This window comes from Gorilla gorilla, chromosome 4 (assembly GCF_029281585.2).
Source record: "Gorilla gorilla gorilla isolate KB3781 chromosome 4, NHGRI_mGorGor1-v2.1_pri, whole genome shotgun sequence".
Classification (NCBI taxonomy): Eukaryota; Metazoa; Chordata; class Mammalia; order Primates; family Hominidae; genus Gorilla; species Gorilla gorilla.
In genome coordinates this window covers 181358158-181374900 of record NC_073228.2, presented here as the reverse complement: position 1 = coordinate 181374900, position 16743 = coordinate 181358158, and the positions used below count along the sequence as shown (strand labels likewise).

General features: G+C 45.6%; 1 protein-coding gene across 2 annotated transcripts in view; it reads right to left on the bottom strand.

The window, feature by feature from the left end:
* TMED9 (transmembrane p24 trafficking protein 9) overlaps positions 1-16743 on the bottom strand; it is a 48698-nt gene that overhangs the window by 8371 nt on the left and 23584 nt on the right. The window contains exon 1 of one of the 2 annotated variants that reach the window (XM_004043105.5): positions 3190-4423. The exons of the other annotated variant lie outside the window; for it this stretch is intronic. The gene's annotated coding sequence lies outside the window, so the exon portion shown is untranslated. Of the gene's footprint in view, positions 1-3189; positions 4424-16743 lie in introns of those variants that run through there. 2 annotated transcript variants of the gene reach the window in all.

The following is a 16743-nucleotide window of genomic DNA, read 5'->3' as shown; positions in this document are numbered from 1 at the left end:
ATGCATGTCAATATAATATACACTTGTCAAAACCATAGGATGTATAGCACCAGGAGTGACCCCTAGTGTAAACTGGACTTTGGATGATAATGATATGTCTATCCAGGTTCACTGATTGTAACAAATATATCACTCTTGAGTGGGATGCTGATATCAGGAAAGTTGTGTGTGAGGGGGTGGTGGGGTAGGGAGTATATGGGAAGTCTCTGTGCTTTCCATTCAATTTTGCTGTGAACCTACAAGTGCTCTAAAAAATAAAGTCTATTTTTTAAAGACTTTCTTTCCTCCATTGAATTGCTTTTGCACCTTTGTAAAAAATCAGATGGGCATATTTATGTGGGTCTGTTTCTGGGTTCTCTATTCTATCCCATTATCTATGTGTCTATCCTTCTACCAATAGCACACGGTCTTGATTACTGTAACTATATAATGTCTTGACATTGTGCAGGATGATTTCTCCCACTTTATTCTTCCTTTTCAAAAAAGTTTTAGTTATGGCCAGGTGTAGTAGTATGCCTGTTGTCCCAGCTGCTTGAGAGGCTGAAGTGGAAGGATCACTTGAGCCCAGGAGTTCGAGGCTATAATGCACTGTGATTGCACCTGTGAACACCCAGTTTTTTCCAGCCTGGGCAACATAGTGAGACCCTATCACTAATTTTATTTAATTTTATTGTATTTCTTTTTTTTTTTTTTTTTTCTGAGACGGAGTCTCGCTCTGTCGCCCAGGCTGGAGTGCAGTGGCGCGATCTCAGCTCACTGCAAGCTCCGCCTCCCAGGTTCACGCCATTCTCCTGCCTCAGCCTCCCAAGTAGCTGGGACTACAACTATTTTTAGTAGAGACGGGGTTTCACCGTGTTAGCCAGGCTGGTCTTGATCTCCTGACCTCGTGATCCACCCACCTCGGCCTCCCAAAGTGCTGGGATTACAGGCATGAGCCACTGCACCCAGCCTCATTTCATTTTTTGAGATGGAGTCTTGCTCTGTTGCCCAGGCTGGAGTACAGTGGAGCAATCTCAGCTCACTGCAACCTCCGCCTCCCAGGTTCACGTGATTCTCCTGCCTCAGCCTCCCAAATAGCTGGGACTATAGGTGTGTGCCACCACGCCTGGCTAATTTTTGTATTTTTATTACAGATGGGGTTTCACCATGTTGGCCAGGCTGGTTTTCAGGAGGCTGACTTGCTCCTGACCTCAAGTGATTCACCATCCTCGGCCTCCCAAACTGCTGGGATTACAGGCATGAGCCACCATGCTTGGCCCCTTATCTCTAATTTTCTAAAATGTTTTAATTATGCTGGTGGAGCTTTGATAGAAATTGTGTTAAACTGGCCAGGCATGCTGGCTCATGGCCTGTAATCTCAGAGCTTTGGGAAGCCAAGGCCAGAGGATTACTTGAGGCTAGGAGTTCAAGACCAGCCTGGGCAAATAGCAAGATCCCGTCTGTACAACAAATTTTAAAGATCAGCTGGTTGTGGTGGCTGACACCTGTAATCTCAGCACTTTGGGAGTTCAAGGCAGGAGGACTGCTTGAAGCAGGCCTGGGCAGCAAAGCAAGATCTCATCTCTACCCCTGCCAAAAAAAAAATTAACTGGTCATGAGAGTGCATGCCTGTAGTCTCAGTTAACTGGCAGACTGAGGTGGGAGGATTCCTTGATCCCAGGAGTTCAAGGCTGCAATGAGCTACAATTGTGCCACTGCACACAGAGCAAGACCCCAAGTCAAAAAAAAAAAAAAAAAAAGAAATTGTGTTAAACCTGTATACCAATTTGGAAATAATTTCCATTTTTACCATGTTAAATGTTCCACTCCATGAGCATGGTATGTCTCTGCATTTATTTGAATCTTCTGCTATATCTTTTATCAGAATTTTATAATTTTCAGCACACAGATATATGTTTTGTTAAGATTTTACCTAAGTAATTCTTTTTTTTCCAGAGTGATTGTAAATGGTGTTGTGTTTTTAATTTTGGTTTCCTCATGTTTATTATTATATTTATATAGAAACGTGATTAATTTATGTGTGTTTCTCTTGTATACTGCAAACTTGCTTAACTCCTTTATTAGTTCTAGGGGATTTTTGTAGATTCCCTGGGATTTTTGTATAGAAAATCATGTTATCTACAAATAAGGACAGTTTTCTTTTTTTCTTTCCAATCTGCATGTCTTTTATTTCTTTTTTTCTAGTCTCATTACAGTTGCTAGAACTTCTGATACTATGTTGAATAAGAGTGGTGAAAGTAGACATCTTGCTTTCTTCCTGATCTTAGAGAGAAGGCATTCAATCTCTCTCCATGTTTACACTTTTTAAAATGTCATTGCCTTAATTTGGGTCCCTTCCCTCCCTCCCTTCCTTCCTTCTAGATGGAGTTTAGCTATTGTTGCCCACGCTGGAGTGCAGTGGCTTGATCTCGGCTCACTGCAAGCTCCGCCTCCTGGGTTCACACCATTCTCCTGCCTCAGCCTCCTGAGTAGCTGGGACTACAGGCGCCCACCACCATGCCCGGCTAATTTTTTCTATTTTTAGTAGAGACAGGGTTTCACCATGTTAGCCAGGATGGTCTCGATCTCCTGACCTCCTGATCCGCCCTCCTCGGCCTCCCAAAGTGCTGGGATTACAGGCGTGAGCCACCAAGCCTGGCCTGCTTTCTTGTAGTTTTTAGCATATATGTCTAGTACATTTTTGCTAGATTTATACCTACATATTTTACCTTTTAGGGTTATTGTAAATAGTATTGTACTTCAAATTGCTGTGTTCATGTGTGAATTGCTAGTATATAGATATACAATTGGCTTTTTTCTTTGCCTTATATCCTGCAAACTTGTTAAACTCATTTATTAGTTCTAGGAATATTCTGTAGATTTTTTGAGATTTTCAATGTAGATAATCATGGCATATGCAAATAGAGACAGTTATTTCCTCCTTTCTTCTCCTTTCTTTTCTCTTTTTTTTTTTTTCTTAGACACAGGGTGTGGAGACAAAAGTGACTCCATCTTGGATGCTAACCTGCCATGTTGATTTTTGATTAGTCCCAGTCCCAGGAATGCCTCCTGATTCCTACTTTATTTACTGTCCTTAGTGTCCCTAGTTTACATGTCAACATGTTATCACACAAATAATAGGCGATTATGCATATAGCATTCTTGCCTGTTCTGGAGGGTTGCCTCCCATTGCCTCCCTGGAGCACATACCGTCTTTTCCTATTGACAGGTGACAGCGTGCTGGCAGTCCTCACAGCCCTCGCTCGCTCTCAGTGCCTCCTCTGCCTGGGCTCCCACTTTGGCGGCACTTGAGGAGCCCTTCAGCCCACCGCTGCACTGTGGGAGCCCCTTTCTAGGCTGGCCAAGGCCGGAGCCGGCTCCCTCAGCTTGCAGGGAGGTGTGGAGGGAGAGGCGCGAGCCGGAACAGGGGCTGCGTGCGGCGCTTCCGGGCCAGCTGGAGTTCCGGGTAGGCGTGGGCTTGGCGGCCCCGCACTCGGAGCAGCCGGCCGGCCCTGCTGGCCCCGGGCAATGAGGGCTTAGCACCCGGGCCAGCGGCTGCGGAGGGTGTACTGGGTCCCCCAGCAGTGCCAGCCCACCGGCGCTGCTCTCGATTTCTCGCCGGGCCTTAGCTGCCTTCCCGCGCGGCAGGGCTCGGGACCTGCAGCCCGCCATGCTTGAGCCTCCCACCCCCTCCATGGGCTCCTGTGCCGCCCGAGCCTCCCCGATGAGCGCCGCCCCCTGCTCCACAGCGCCCAGTCCCATTGACCACCCAAGGGCTGAGGAGTGTGGGCGCAGGAAGCGGGACTGGCAGGCAGCTCCACCTGCAGCCCCCATGCGGGATCCACTGGGTGAAGCCAGCTGGGCTCCTGAGTCTGGTGGGGACCTGGAGAACCTTCATGTCTACCTCAGGGATTGTAAATACACCAATCGGCACTCTTGTATCTAGCTCAAGGTTTGTAAACACACCAATCAGCACCCTGTGTCTAGCTCAGGGTTTGTAAATGCACCAATGGACACTCTGTATCTAGCTGCTCTGCTGGGGCCTTGGAGAACCTTTGTGTGGACACTCTGTATCTAGCTAATCTGGTGGGGAGGTGGAGAACCTTTGTGTCTAGCTCAGGGATTGTAAACGCACCAATCAGCGCCCTGTCACAACAGACCACTGGGCTCTACCAATCAGCAGGATGTGGGTGGGGGCCAGATCAGGGAATAAAAGCAGGCTGCCCGAGCCAGCCTTGGCAACCTGCTGGGGTCCCCTTCCACACTGTGGAAGCTTTGTTCTTTTGCTCTTTGCAATAAATCTTGCTGCTGCTCACTCTTTGGGTCCACACTGCTTTTATGAGCTGTAACACTCACCGCGAAGGTCTGCAGATTCACTCCTGAAGCCAGCGAGACCATGAGCCCACCGGAAGGAACGAACAACTCCAGACGCGCCGCCTTAAGAGCTGTAACACTCACTGCGAAGGTCTGCAGCTTCACTCCTGAGCCAGCGAGACCACGAACCCACCAGAAGGAAGAAACTCCGAACACATCCGAACATCAGAAGGAACAAACTCCAGACGTGCCACCTTAAGAGCTGTAACACTCACTGTGAGGGTCCGCGGTTTCATTCTTGAAGTCAGTGAGACCAAGAACCCACCAATGGTGGACACACGGTGACATATAAGCCCTGGGTCTGGGGAGTCATTGTGGAGAGCTACCTGTTTTGCAGCTTCCCACAACCATGCTTGTATGTTCCCCAGTAAATCACCCAATACCAACAAACTGGATTTGTGTGCCTCCTTCTTTCATTCCCTGGCTCTTTTAGCATTTGGAGGTCGTTTTGCATGTAAGGCCATTTTGTGGAACACAGGGTCTCACTCTGTCACACAGGCTGGAATGCAGTGGCGCCATCATAGCTCCAACTCCAGCTCAAACTCCTGGGCTCAAGGGATCCTCCTGCCACAGCCTCCTGAGTCTCCGCTGTTAGAGGAGCATGCCACCACGCCCAGGTAATTTTTTTTTTTTTTAACCAGAGATGGAGTCTCTCTATGTTGCCCAGGCTGGTCTCAAATTCCTAGCCTCAAGTGATCCTCCTGCCTTGGTCTCCCAAAGGGCCAGGGTTACAGGCATGAGCCACCGCATCTGGCCCTATGTCTTCCTTTCTAATCTATATGCCTTTATTTCCTTTTTCCTGCACTGCAACTATAGCTATAACTTCCAGTACTATGTTGAATAGCAGTGGTGAGAGCAGACCTCCCTGCCTTAATGCTAATCTTAGGAGGAAAGCCTTCAGATTTTCACCATTAAGAATAATGTGAGGTCGGGCACGGTGGCTCATGCCTATGATCTCAACACTTTGGGAGGCCAAGGTGGGCCCATCACTTGAGGTCAGGAGTTCGAGATGAGCCTAGGCAACATGGCGAAAACCCGTCTCTACTAAAAATACAAAAAACTAGGCATCATGGCACATGCCTGTGATCTCAGCTACTTGGGAGGCTGAGGTGGGTGGATTACTTGAGCCCAGAAGGTCAAGGCTGCAGTGAGCCATGATCGCACCACTGCACTCCAGCTTGGGCGACAGAATGAAATTCTGTTTCAAAAAAAAAAAAAAAAAGTGAGCTGTAGCTTTTTTATAAATGCTTTTTTTCCAAGTTGAGGAATTTTCTCTCTATCCCCATTTTTTAAGAGTTTTTTTTTTTTTTTTGCCATGAATGCATGTTGAATTTAGTCAAATGCTCCTTTTTTTTTTTTTTTTTTGCATTGATATGATTGTGTGATTTTTCTTCCTTAGGCTGTCAATATGGTGGATTACAGTGATTAATCTTTGAATATTGAAATAGTCTTTCATCCCTAGAATAAATGCCCACCCAGGTCATGGTATATAATACTTTTTATATATAGCTGAATTTGTTATGGTAAGAACTATGCTAATATATTAAGGATTCTTTTATCTAAATGCTATTAGTCTTCAGTTTTCTTTTGTTACACTGTTTCTGTCTGGCTTTGGTATCAGGGTATTTGTTACTAGCTTCATAAAATGAATTGAGAAGTATTTCCTCCTCTTCTATTTTCTGGAAGAAATTATGTAGAATTGATGTCAATTTCTTTCTTTCTTTTTTTTTTTTTTTTTTGAGATGAGTCTTGCTCTGTTGCCCAGGCTGGAGTCCAGTGGCGTGACCTCGCTCACTGCAAGCTCCGCCTCCTGGGTTCACGCCATTCTCCTGCCTCAGCCTCCCGAGTGGCTGGGACTACAGGCACCCGCCACCACGCCTGGCTATTTTTTTTTTTTTTTTTGTATTTTTAATCGAGATGAGGTTTCACCATGTTAGCCAGGATGGTCTCGATCTCCTGACCTCGTGATCCACCCGCCTCGGCCTCCCAAAGTGCTGGGATTACAGGCGTGAGCCACCGTGCCTGGCCGAATTGATGTCAATTTCATCTGAAAAGTGTGGTAGAGGCCAGGTGCAGTGGCTCACGCCTGTAATCCCAGCACTTTGGGAGGCCGAGGTGGGCAGATCACCTGAGGTCAGGAGTTCGAGACCTGCCTCACCAACATGGAGAAACCCTGTTTCTACTAAAAATACAAAATTAGCCGGTGTGGTGGCACATGCCTATAATCCCAGCTACTCGGGAAGCTGAGGCAGGAGAATTACTTGAACCTGGGAAGCAGAGGTTTGGTGAGCTGAGAAGGCACCTTTGCATTCTAGCCTGGGCAACAAGAGCGAAACTTCATCTCAAAAAAAAAAAAAAAAGTGTGGTAGAATGCTCCAGTGTAATCATCTGGGCCTTGAAATTTCCTTTCGGGGAGTGTTTTAATTATGAATTAAATTTCCTTAATAGCTATAGGGCTATTCAAAGTATCTATTTCACACTGGTAAGTTGTGATAGTGTGTGCTTTTTGAGTAATTGATCTATTTAATTTATGTATGTAGAGGTTCAGTCAGGATGGTGGGGAAAATTATACAATAAAACACAAACCTTGGAAGGCCAAACGGTTTTTGCTTAGCTTCAGATGGTTTGGCTGAAAGCGGCCTAATTCTCTTTGAGCCATAGCAAGGGTAATTAACATAGAAATGTAGAGGAGTCTATCTAAATAGCTTGTTTACTTATGTGGTTCTAAAAGTAACCTTTAATCATTTGCGGGCAGGATGGCGCTGTGGGGGAGGCAGGGGAAGGCGACCAGGTTGATTACCCTCTAATGGTGTTGACTTGAGACTTTTGCTGTGTTTAACGTGTGCTAAGTAAATGACGAGAAGGCCAGTGAGTAGGAGGCGGGGAGTCGGGGCCACGTTGCAACTGTACAGCACTCTCCTGGGAGTCTGTAGGGGGCCTGGACAATCGGCCTGACTGACAAGCAGAATATCTGTGTCAGTGTACATTATTCATCTGTCGTTGAGTTGAGGTCTGCAGCACACACCCCCACATATGTATGTAAAGTTGTCCGTGGAATTACTCTCTTATGATCCTTCTGATGTGGGCAGGGTCTGTACTGATGTCACCTGTTTCATTACTGATACTGGTGACTTATGTCTTCTTTTTTCTGTATCAGTCTTGTAAGAGGTTTGTCAATTTTATCAGTCTTTTCAAAGAATCAGCTTTTTGTGTCATTGATTTTCTCTGTTGCTTTTCTGTTTTCAATTTCATTGGTTTCTGCTTGTTATTTTTTCCTCTTCTGCTTGCTTTGGATTTAGTTTGTTCTTTTTCTAGTGACTTGAAGTAGGAGTTTGTGGGGTTTTTTTGTTGTTTTGTTTTGTTTTGATTTTTGAGACAAGGTCTCAGTCTGTCACCCAGGATGGAGTACAGTAGCAAGATCTCGGCTCATCACAGCCTCCACCTCCCAGGTTCAAGCGATTCTCCTGCCTCACCCTCCCAAGTAGCTGGGATTACAGGCATGTGTCACCACGCTCTGCTAATTTTTGTATTTTTAGTAGAGATGGGGTTTCACCATGTTGCCCAGGCTGGTCTCGAACCCCTGACCTCAGGTGATCTGCCCTCTTCAGCCTCCCAAAGTGCTGAGATTATAGGCATGAGCCACTGCACCCGGCCAGAAGTAGTTTAGATTATTGATTTGAGACTCCTCTTTTAGTTAGGATTTTGGTTGTACCTAGCCAGAGGAATGGAGAAAAGTATGTCTATATCATCTTCTCAGAAGCAGAAGTCCTGAACTATCAGATATGTTTTAAAGAACAAAATTATTACAAATAAAATTAAATCCTTATTCCCTCCATCCCTTTCCAGATGCAGCTACTTTAATAAATTTGATTTATATCTATTCCACTAATAAGGAATTTTAAAAATAGGCCGGGCGTGGTGGCTCACACATGTAATCCCAGCACTTTGGAAGGCTGAAGCAGGAGAGCTGCTTGAGCTCAGGAGTTCACAACCAGACTGGGCAACATGGTGAAACCCTGTCTCTACAAAAAAATACAAAAATTAGCCAGGTGTTGTGGCTCGCACCTGTAGTCCCAACTACTTAGCCAGGCGTGGTGGCACATTCCTGTAGTCCCAGCTACTTAGGAGGCTGAAGTGGGAGGATTGCTTGAGCCCAGGAGGTCAAGGCTGCAGTGAGCTGTGATTGTGCCACTGTACTCTAGCCTGGGTGACAGTCAGACCTGTCTCAATAAATAAATTAATTAATAAAAATTGAAAGAAATTATGGACCAGGTGCAGTGGCTCACACCTGTAATCCCAACACTTTGGGAGGCCAAGGTAGATGGATCACCTGAAGTCAGGAGTTTGAGACCAGCCTGGCCAACATGGTAAAGCCCCGTTGCTACTAAAAATACAAAAATTAGCCAGGCATGATAACACACACCTGTAATCCCAGCTACTCGGGAGCCTGAGGCAGGAGAATCACTTGAACCCGGGAGGCAGGGGTTGCAGTGAGCTGAGATCATGCCACTGCACTCCAGCCTTGGCAACAGAGTGACACTCTGTCTCAAAAAAATAAAATAAATTATGGCACACTTCTATAATTAAATATTATATCACCATGAAAAAAGAATGGTTATCTGGTTATCAGTAAGAAATTGGTAACTACGCTTGCTTATATAAAAGAGGAACAGGGGTTTGGGGAGTTATTGTGGGAGAGGAAGCTGCTTTGTAAATGTTTTACTGAAGCATAAAAAAAAGACAGAAAAGTGCATAAGCTAAATGTTTACCTCTCAGTGAATTTTCATAAATTGAACACAATTTGTGAAAATACCAACACCAGATGCCATAAATGTGTATAGTTGCTGTCTCTGCATCTATTTTTGGGTCTGGCATAAGTTGTCTGAAGCCCAGCCATACCCTTTCACCTTTGGCCTAGTTAAAACTTCCCGTCCCCATGTAGTTGCCTCTGATATAATTCACTCATTCCTCATCCCACTAATTCAAAACCCAACACACCCCATAGCTGCTGACCACGATAAAACCTAATGGTCATCACTAGGGTCATGTAAATGTTTGCCCTTTCATGCATGCTTTCTTAAAATGCTCAACATCACTAATGATCAGGGAAATGCAAATCAAAACCACAATGCAATACCACCTTACTCCTGCAAGGATGGCCACCATCAAAAAATCAAAAAATAATAGGTGTTGGTGTGGATGGAGTGAACAGGGAACATTTCTACACTGCTGGTGGGGATGTAAACTAGTACAGCCACTGTGGAAGACAGTGTGGAGATTCCTTAAAGAACTAAAAGTAGAACCACCATTTGATCCAGAAATCCCACTACTGGGTATCTACCTAGAGGAAAAGAGGTCATTCTACGAAAAAGATACTTGCACACACATGTTTATAGCAGCACAATTCACAATTGCAAAAATGTGGAACCAACCCAAATGACCATCAATAAATAAACTGGTATATATATATATACACATATATATATTATGGAATACTACTCAGCCATAAAAAGGAATAAATTAATGGCATTTGCAGCATCCTGGATGGAACTGGAGACTATTATTCTAAGTGAAGTAACTCAGGAAGGGAAAACCAAACGTCGTATGCTCTCACTCATAACTGGGAGCTAAGCTATGAGGCTGTAAAGGCATAAGAATGACACAATAGACTCTGGGGACTCAGGGGGAAAGGGTGCGAAGGGGGTTGAGGGATAAGAGTCTACAGATTGGGTTCAATGTGTACTACTTGGGTGATGGGTGCACCAAAACCAAAATCTCACAAATCACCACATGCCACATCTGTGGGATCAACTGCCTGGAAGCCTAAGGAGGGATGGACTAGAGGGAGAGATCATGGGGCCTTTCAGGAAATTCACCAGGGGGAATCTACTGGGGGACCAGTGTGAGCAGTAGAGCCCAGTGGGAGGGCGAGGCAGGCCCAGAGGCTCCAGGTCTAGCGTGACACTGTTCCTGATGCTCCTGGATTCAGCACCACCTCTCCCCTCCAGGGCCTGGGTGTTCTGGGACAGAGAGCACAGGGGAAAGAACTCTGATAGGAAATCCCTTTGTAGAGAGGCTTATAGGGAATAGAAGGTGTTTTTCCACAGGCCAGAGAGGAAGATGAGTGGTTCAGAGGGGAGAGAAGTTGTGTGCCAGGGGTGATGTGGAGGTCACCAGCAAACCAACAGAATCCACCCAGCACCAGAGCAGAAGAGCTGCACATGGAAGCTCTGGCTCTGTGTCCTGAACATTCTATCCCTGATGCATCCCCTCCCCGACTACCCCCAGTTCAAGATGACTAATGGGAATAATGGTGGGGGAATCACAAGAATATCCAGATGTAGAGTATAAAGATTTTAGCTTCCCTGTAATTATGATTTATCATTCCTCTTTTTTCTCTCCTCCCTCCTTCATCCTTGCTTTCTTCCTTCCTCCTCCTTCTTTCTCTGTCTCTCATTCACTCTTTCTTCTTCCACCTTATCTCTTTCCCCCCCTCTCTTCTGCCTTTTTCCTCCATATGCTCTCCTTTCTCTTTTCTTTGTCTCTCTTCCCTTTCTGTCACTAAACATCCACTGCCCACTCAAGCTGTTCCTGGATCTGTGTGAGGCTTGGTGGAGCGACAGAATTTGTGGCAGAATCTCTCCCAGCTATAAGCCCCTGCAGAACATGCTTGTAAATGGACAATTGTAACTGAACACAGTTAACACTGTGATAGAGGGATTTACAAGGCCCAAGGAGCCCAGGAGATGAAACACTTGAGACAGTACTGCTGGACGTGGGTCTTGAGGGGTGTATAGGAAGTAGACAGGTGGATGAGAGGGCAGGAATGGAGGTTGGAGGCATCCTTCAGAAGGGGCACAGCAGTTAGTAGAAGCCTACCAGAGTCCTGGGGGAGCCACAGGTGGAGTGAATGATGGAGCTCCCCAGTGTTGCCACAGATGGCATCCAAGTTCGGTGTCTTGGCAGCCAGTGCAGAATGAGATCACTCCGAAGTGAGAGGATCCCAGAGTAGTGGACCCACTGCTCTTATCTTACATTCCCAGCCGCGTTGTCTTATTCCATTTGTGTTGCCATAAAGGAATGCCTGAGCCTGGGTAATTTATAAGGAAAAGAAGTCCATTTGGCTCATGGTTCTGCAGGCTGCACAAGAAGCGTGGCACCAGCAACTGTTTCTGGTGAGGGCCACAGGAAGCTTCCACTCACAGGGGAAGGGAAAGGAAAGCAGGCATCACATGGCAAGAGGAAGGAAACAATAGAAAGAGGAGCTGTCAGACTCCTTTTTTTAAAATATTTATTTATTTACTTTTATTTATTTTTGAGACAGAGTCTCACTCTGTCGCCCATGCTGAAGTGCAATGGCATGATCTTGGCTCACTGCAATCTCCTCTTCCCAGGTTCAAGCTATTCTCCTGACTCAGCCTCCTGAGTAGTTGGGACTACAGGCTCCCTCCACCATGCCCAGCTAATTTTTGTATTTTTTTTAGTAGAGATGGGGCGTCACCATGTAAGCCAGGCTGGTCTCGAACTCCTGATCTCAAGTGATCCACCTGCCTTGGCCTCCCAAAGTGCTTGGATTACAGGCGTGAGCCACCACACCTGGCCCAGGCTCTTTCAATAAGCAGTTCTCCTGCGAACTAAGAGTGAGAACTCACTCACTCTCTCTAGAATGGCACCAAACCATTCATTATGGATCCAATCCCACAATACAAATACAATACAAACACCTGCTGCCAGGCCCCACCTACAACACTGGGGATCAAATTTCAACATGGGATTTGAAGGGGACAGATATCCAAACTATATCATGTGTCATCGCTCAGAAACAGATTGTTCTATCAGCACAATACATTTGCTACTTGGAAAACCACATCACCCTTCCTAATGTCTGGGTTATGGGCTTGGCAATATTGCTGTGAAGCCACTGGTGCACTATCTCCCTACATGCATGTCACTGCAAGCCCTAAGAATTTTTCCTTTTTATCCTTTAGGGTATTTCTATGGGCAGTCTGACCACTGGATCACTGCCATGGCACAGTGCAATACACAGTGTGATCTGCGGGCCAGCCCTGGTCTCTCAAGTTTGTTACAGGTCTGCAACAAGGTAAGTATAGAAATTTGAACCAGGTTCAGTGGCTCATGCCTGCAGTACAGCACTTCAGGAGGTTGAGGCAGATTCCTTGAGCCCAGAAGCTTGAGAGCAGCCTGGGCAACACAGAAAAATCCCATCTCTACAGAAAAAAAAAAAAAAAAATTAGCTAGGCATGGTGGCATGTGCCTGTAGTCCCAGCTACTGAGGAGGCTGAGGTAGGAGGATCTCCTGAGCCTGGGAGATCGAACCTGCAGTATGCCATGATTGCTCCACTGCACTCCAGCATGAGCACTTTGTCTCAAGAAAGAAAAGGGGAGGGGAGGGGAGGGGAGATTGGGAGTAATTGTTTAGGATTTTTATTTTTTTAAATTGAGACAGAGTCAAATTGGGAGTAATTGTTTAGGAATTTTTTTTTTTTTTTCTTTTGAGATGGAGTCTTGCTCTGTCGCCCAGGTTGGAGTGCAATAGTGCGATCTCGGCTCACTGCAAGCTCCACCTCCCAGGTTCATGCCATTCTCCTGCCTCAGCCTCCCAAGTAGCTGGGACTATAGGTGCCCACCACCTTGCCCGGCTAATTTTTTGTATTTTTAATAGAGACGGGGTTTGACTGTGTTAGCCAGGATGGTCTCAATCTCCTGACCTCGTGATCCGCCCTCCTCGGCCTCCCAAAGTGCTGGGATTATAGGCGTGAGCCACCACGCCCGGCCTTGTTTAGGAAATTCTTATAGACATTTGACATTGGTATAACATCCAAGCACATGATCTGGTTTTTTTTTTTTTTAGTTTAATTTAACTTAATTTTTTTTTTTTTTTTTTTTTTTGGAGACAGGGTCTCACTCTTTCTCCAGGCTGGAGTGCACTGGCATGAGCTCAGCTCACTGCACCCTCCACCTCCCAGGTTCAAGCGATTCTCCTGTCTCAGTCTCCCAAGTAGCTACCATGCCCGACTAATTTTTGTATTTTTTGGTGGAGACAGGGTTTCTCCATATTGGCCAGGCTGGTCTTGAGCTCTTGACCTCAAGTGATCAGCCCACCTTGGCCTCCCAAAGTGCTGGGATTACAGGTGTGAGCCACCTTGCTGGCATTTTTTTTTAAACTTAAGTTCTGGGATACATATGCAGGATTATGCAGGTTTGTTACATATGTAAACATTTCCCATGGTGGTTTACTGCACCTATTAACCCTAGGTATTAAGCCCTGCATGCATTAGTTACCTTTCCTGAGGCTTGCTCTCCCCACTCCCCTGCCCCGATCAGTTTTACTTTTTATTGGATTTTACAAAAATACTCGTTTGTGAGGGGTTGGGAATTTAAACAACAACAATGGCCGGGCACGGTGGCTCACGCCTGTGATCCCAGCAGTTTGGAAGGCCGAGGCGGGCGGATCACGAGGTCAGGAGATTGAGACCATCCTGGCTAACACGGTGAAACCCCGTCTCTACTAAAAATACAAAAATTAGCCGGGCATGGTGACAGGTGCCTGTAATCCCAGCCACTCAGGAGGCTGAGGCAGAAGAATCCCTTGAAGCCAGGAGGCAGAGGTTGCAGTGAGCCGAGATCATGCCACCGTGCTCCAGCCTAGGTGACAGAGCGAGACTCTGTCTCAAAAAAAAAAAAAAAAAAAAAAAAAAAAACCTCCACACCCCCACCCCCCAACCCCACACACAGGTTCTTGATATAGTTGATAGTACCAGTCTAGAATGGTTCAGAACCATGGACAGCACCTCAATCTCCCTCCAAAACCCTATTGTCATTGCCTCTGCCTGTTTCCAGCTCCAGTGAATGCCACTGGTGAGCTCCTAGCTACCAAATCCTATGGGTGCTTTTAAGCACGTGCCTTAATTGACGTTTCTAAAGCATTTAACTTTTATCAACATCTGCATCTGTCATTTTTGTTTAAAAATAATTCCCAATGAAATAATAGAAAACATTCCCTTAGGATTATTAAGATGCCATACCACTAGAATGAGCGGATGGTTTTTTGTAGCTGAAACATATTATTAATCTTAAGACATTGCATTAACAGTTTTCATGTACTTTTTAGTGGGTTCTTGGAGGCAGGAGACAGGTTTCATTCAATTTTGTACCCAACATGTATCATAAGGCCTGGCCCAGAGTTTGTGTGAGCAAATGCCTGCCACTTATCAGCTGAATGACCTTGGACAAAATATTACTAAACTTCTTTTTGATGCTGTTTCCCAAGTTATAAAATTATTATAATAATAAAGTCTATCTCATGCCATTATATTTAAGATGAAATTAGTTAATACCCTTAAAAGTGCTTAGAACAGTGCCTAAAACAGAAGAATAAAAGATATTATCATTTTAAGCTAGCCACGGTGGCTCACACCTATAATCCCAGCACTGTGGGAGGCCAAGGTGGGCAGATAACCTGAGGTCAGGAGTTCAAGACCAGCCTGGCCAACATGGTGAAACCCCATCTCTAATAATAACACAAAAATTAACTGGACCTGGTGGTGGGCACCTGTAATCCCAGCTACTCAGGAAGCTGAGGCAGGAGAATCACTTGAACCCAGGAGGCAGAGGTTGCAGTGAGCAGAGATGGCACCACTGCACTCCAGCCTGGGTGACACAGTGAGACTCTGTCTCAAAAATAAATAAATAAATAAATATACATATATATATATATATATATATATATATATATATATATATGAACAAATAAAATAAAACCTGGGAAATTTGACTCAACTTTTGGCATTCTTTTCTCTGCACCAGATACTTTTCTCCAGATAAAGGAAAGACCCCATACAAAGAGTTAAGACTCACTGACTCTGTCTTTAAAGAGCTGGCCATATCAGGGGGAGTATGTTCATTCTTATGGCTTCTGTAATAAATTGCCACAAGTTAATATGGCTTTTCCATTATTCTCTCACAGTTCCAGAGGTCAGAAGCCCAAAATCAAGGTGACAGCAGGGCTGTGTTCCCTCCAGAGGTTCTAGGGGAGAATTCTTCCTTGCTTCTCCCAGCTTCTGGTGGCTCCAGACATTCCTTGGCTTGTGGCTGCATCACTCTCGTCAGTCTCTGTTTCCATCTTCACACAGATTTCTCCTCTGATGTCTTTTCTACTCTTCTGACTCTTACGAAGATTCATGTCACCTGGATTTAGGGCCCTCCCAGGTAATCCTGGATAATTCACCCCAGAATGATCTCATCTCAAGATCTTTACATTAGTTATATTTGCAGCTAGGTGCAGTGGCTTATGTCTGTAATCCCAGAACTCTTGGAGGCTGAGGTGGGAGGATCATTTGAGCCCAGGAGTTGGAGATCAACCTGGGCAACATAGTGAGATCCAATCTCTACAAAAAAATTTAAAAATTGGCTAGGTGTGGTGATGCATACCTGTAGTCCCAGCTACTTGGAGGCTGAGGTGGGAGGATCACTTGAGCCTAGGAGGTCAAACCTGCAGTGAGCTGTGATCTTGCCACTGCACTCCAGCCTGGGTGACAGAGAGGGACCCTGTCTCAAGAAAAAATTATTATTATATTTGTAAAGACTCTTTTTCCAAATAAGGTCATATTCAAAGGCTCTGGGGGCTGAAGCATAGCCATATCTTTTTTGTAACCACTAGTCAACCCATTACAGAGAGCAAGAAGTGTACCCATGATAAGGTATCCAGCGACATTAAAAAATGGGACAATTGGCTGGGCACAGTGGCTCACACCTGTAATCCCAACACTTTGGGAGGCCGAGGTGGTCAGATCACCTGAGGTCAGGAGTTCAAGACCAGCCTGACCAACATGGAGAAACCCCATCTCTACTAAAAATACAGAATTAGCCAGGCGTGGTGGTGCATGCCTGTAATCCCAGCTACTCGGGAGGCTGAGGCAGGAGAATCACTTGAACCTGGGAGGCAGAGGTTGCGGTGAGCCGAGATTGCACCATTGCACTCCAGCCTGGGCAAGGAGAGCAAAACTCCGTTAAAAAAAAAAAAAGCACTTCAAGTGGCTTAACCCTTAATTACATAACATGTTAAGGTTAGAGGCTTTTTCTGAGACAAAGTTGCAGCCTCAGCCTCCCAGGCTCAAGCCATCCTCCCACCTTAGCCTCTGGAGTAGCTGGGACTATAGGTGCATGCCACCACGTTCTGGCTAAATTTTTATATTTTTTTGTAGGGACAGGGTCTCCCTGTGTTGCCCAGGCTGGTCTCCAACTCCTGGGCTCAAGCCATCCTCCCACCTTGGCCTCCTAAAGAGCTGGGATTACAGGTGGGGGCTACCATGCCTGGCCAAGATAGAGGCTTTTCTTTTTTTTTTTTTTTGAGAGTCTCTCTGTCACCCA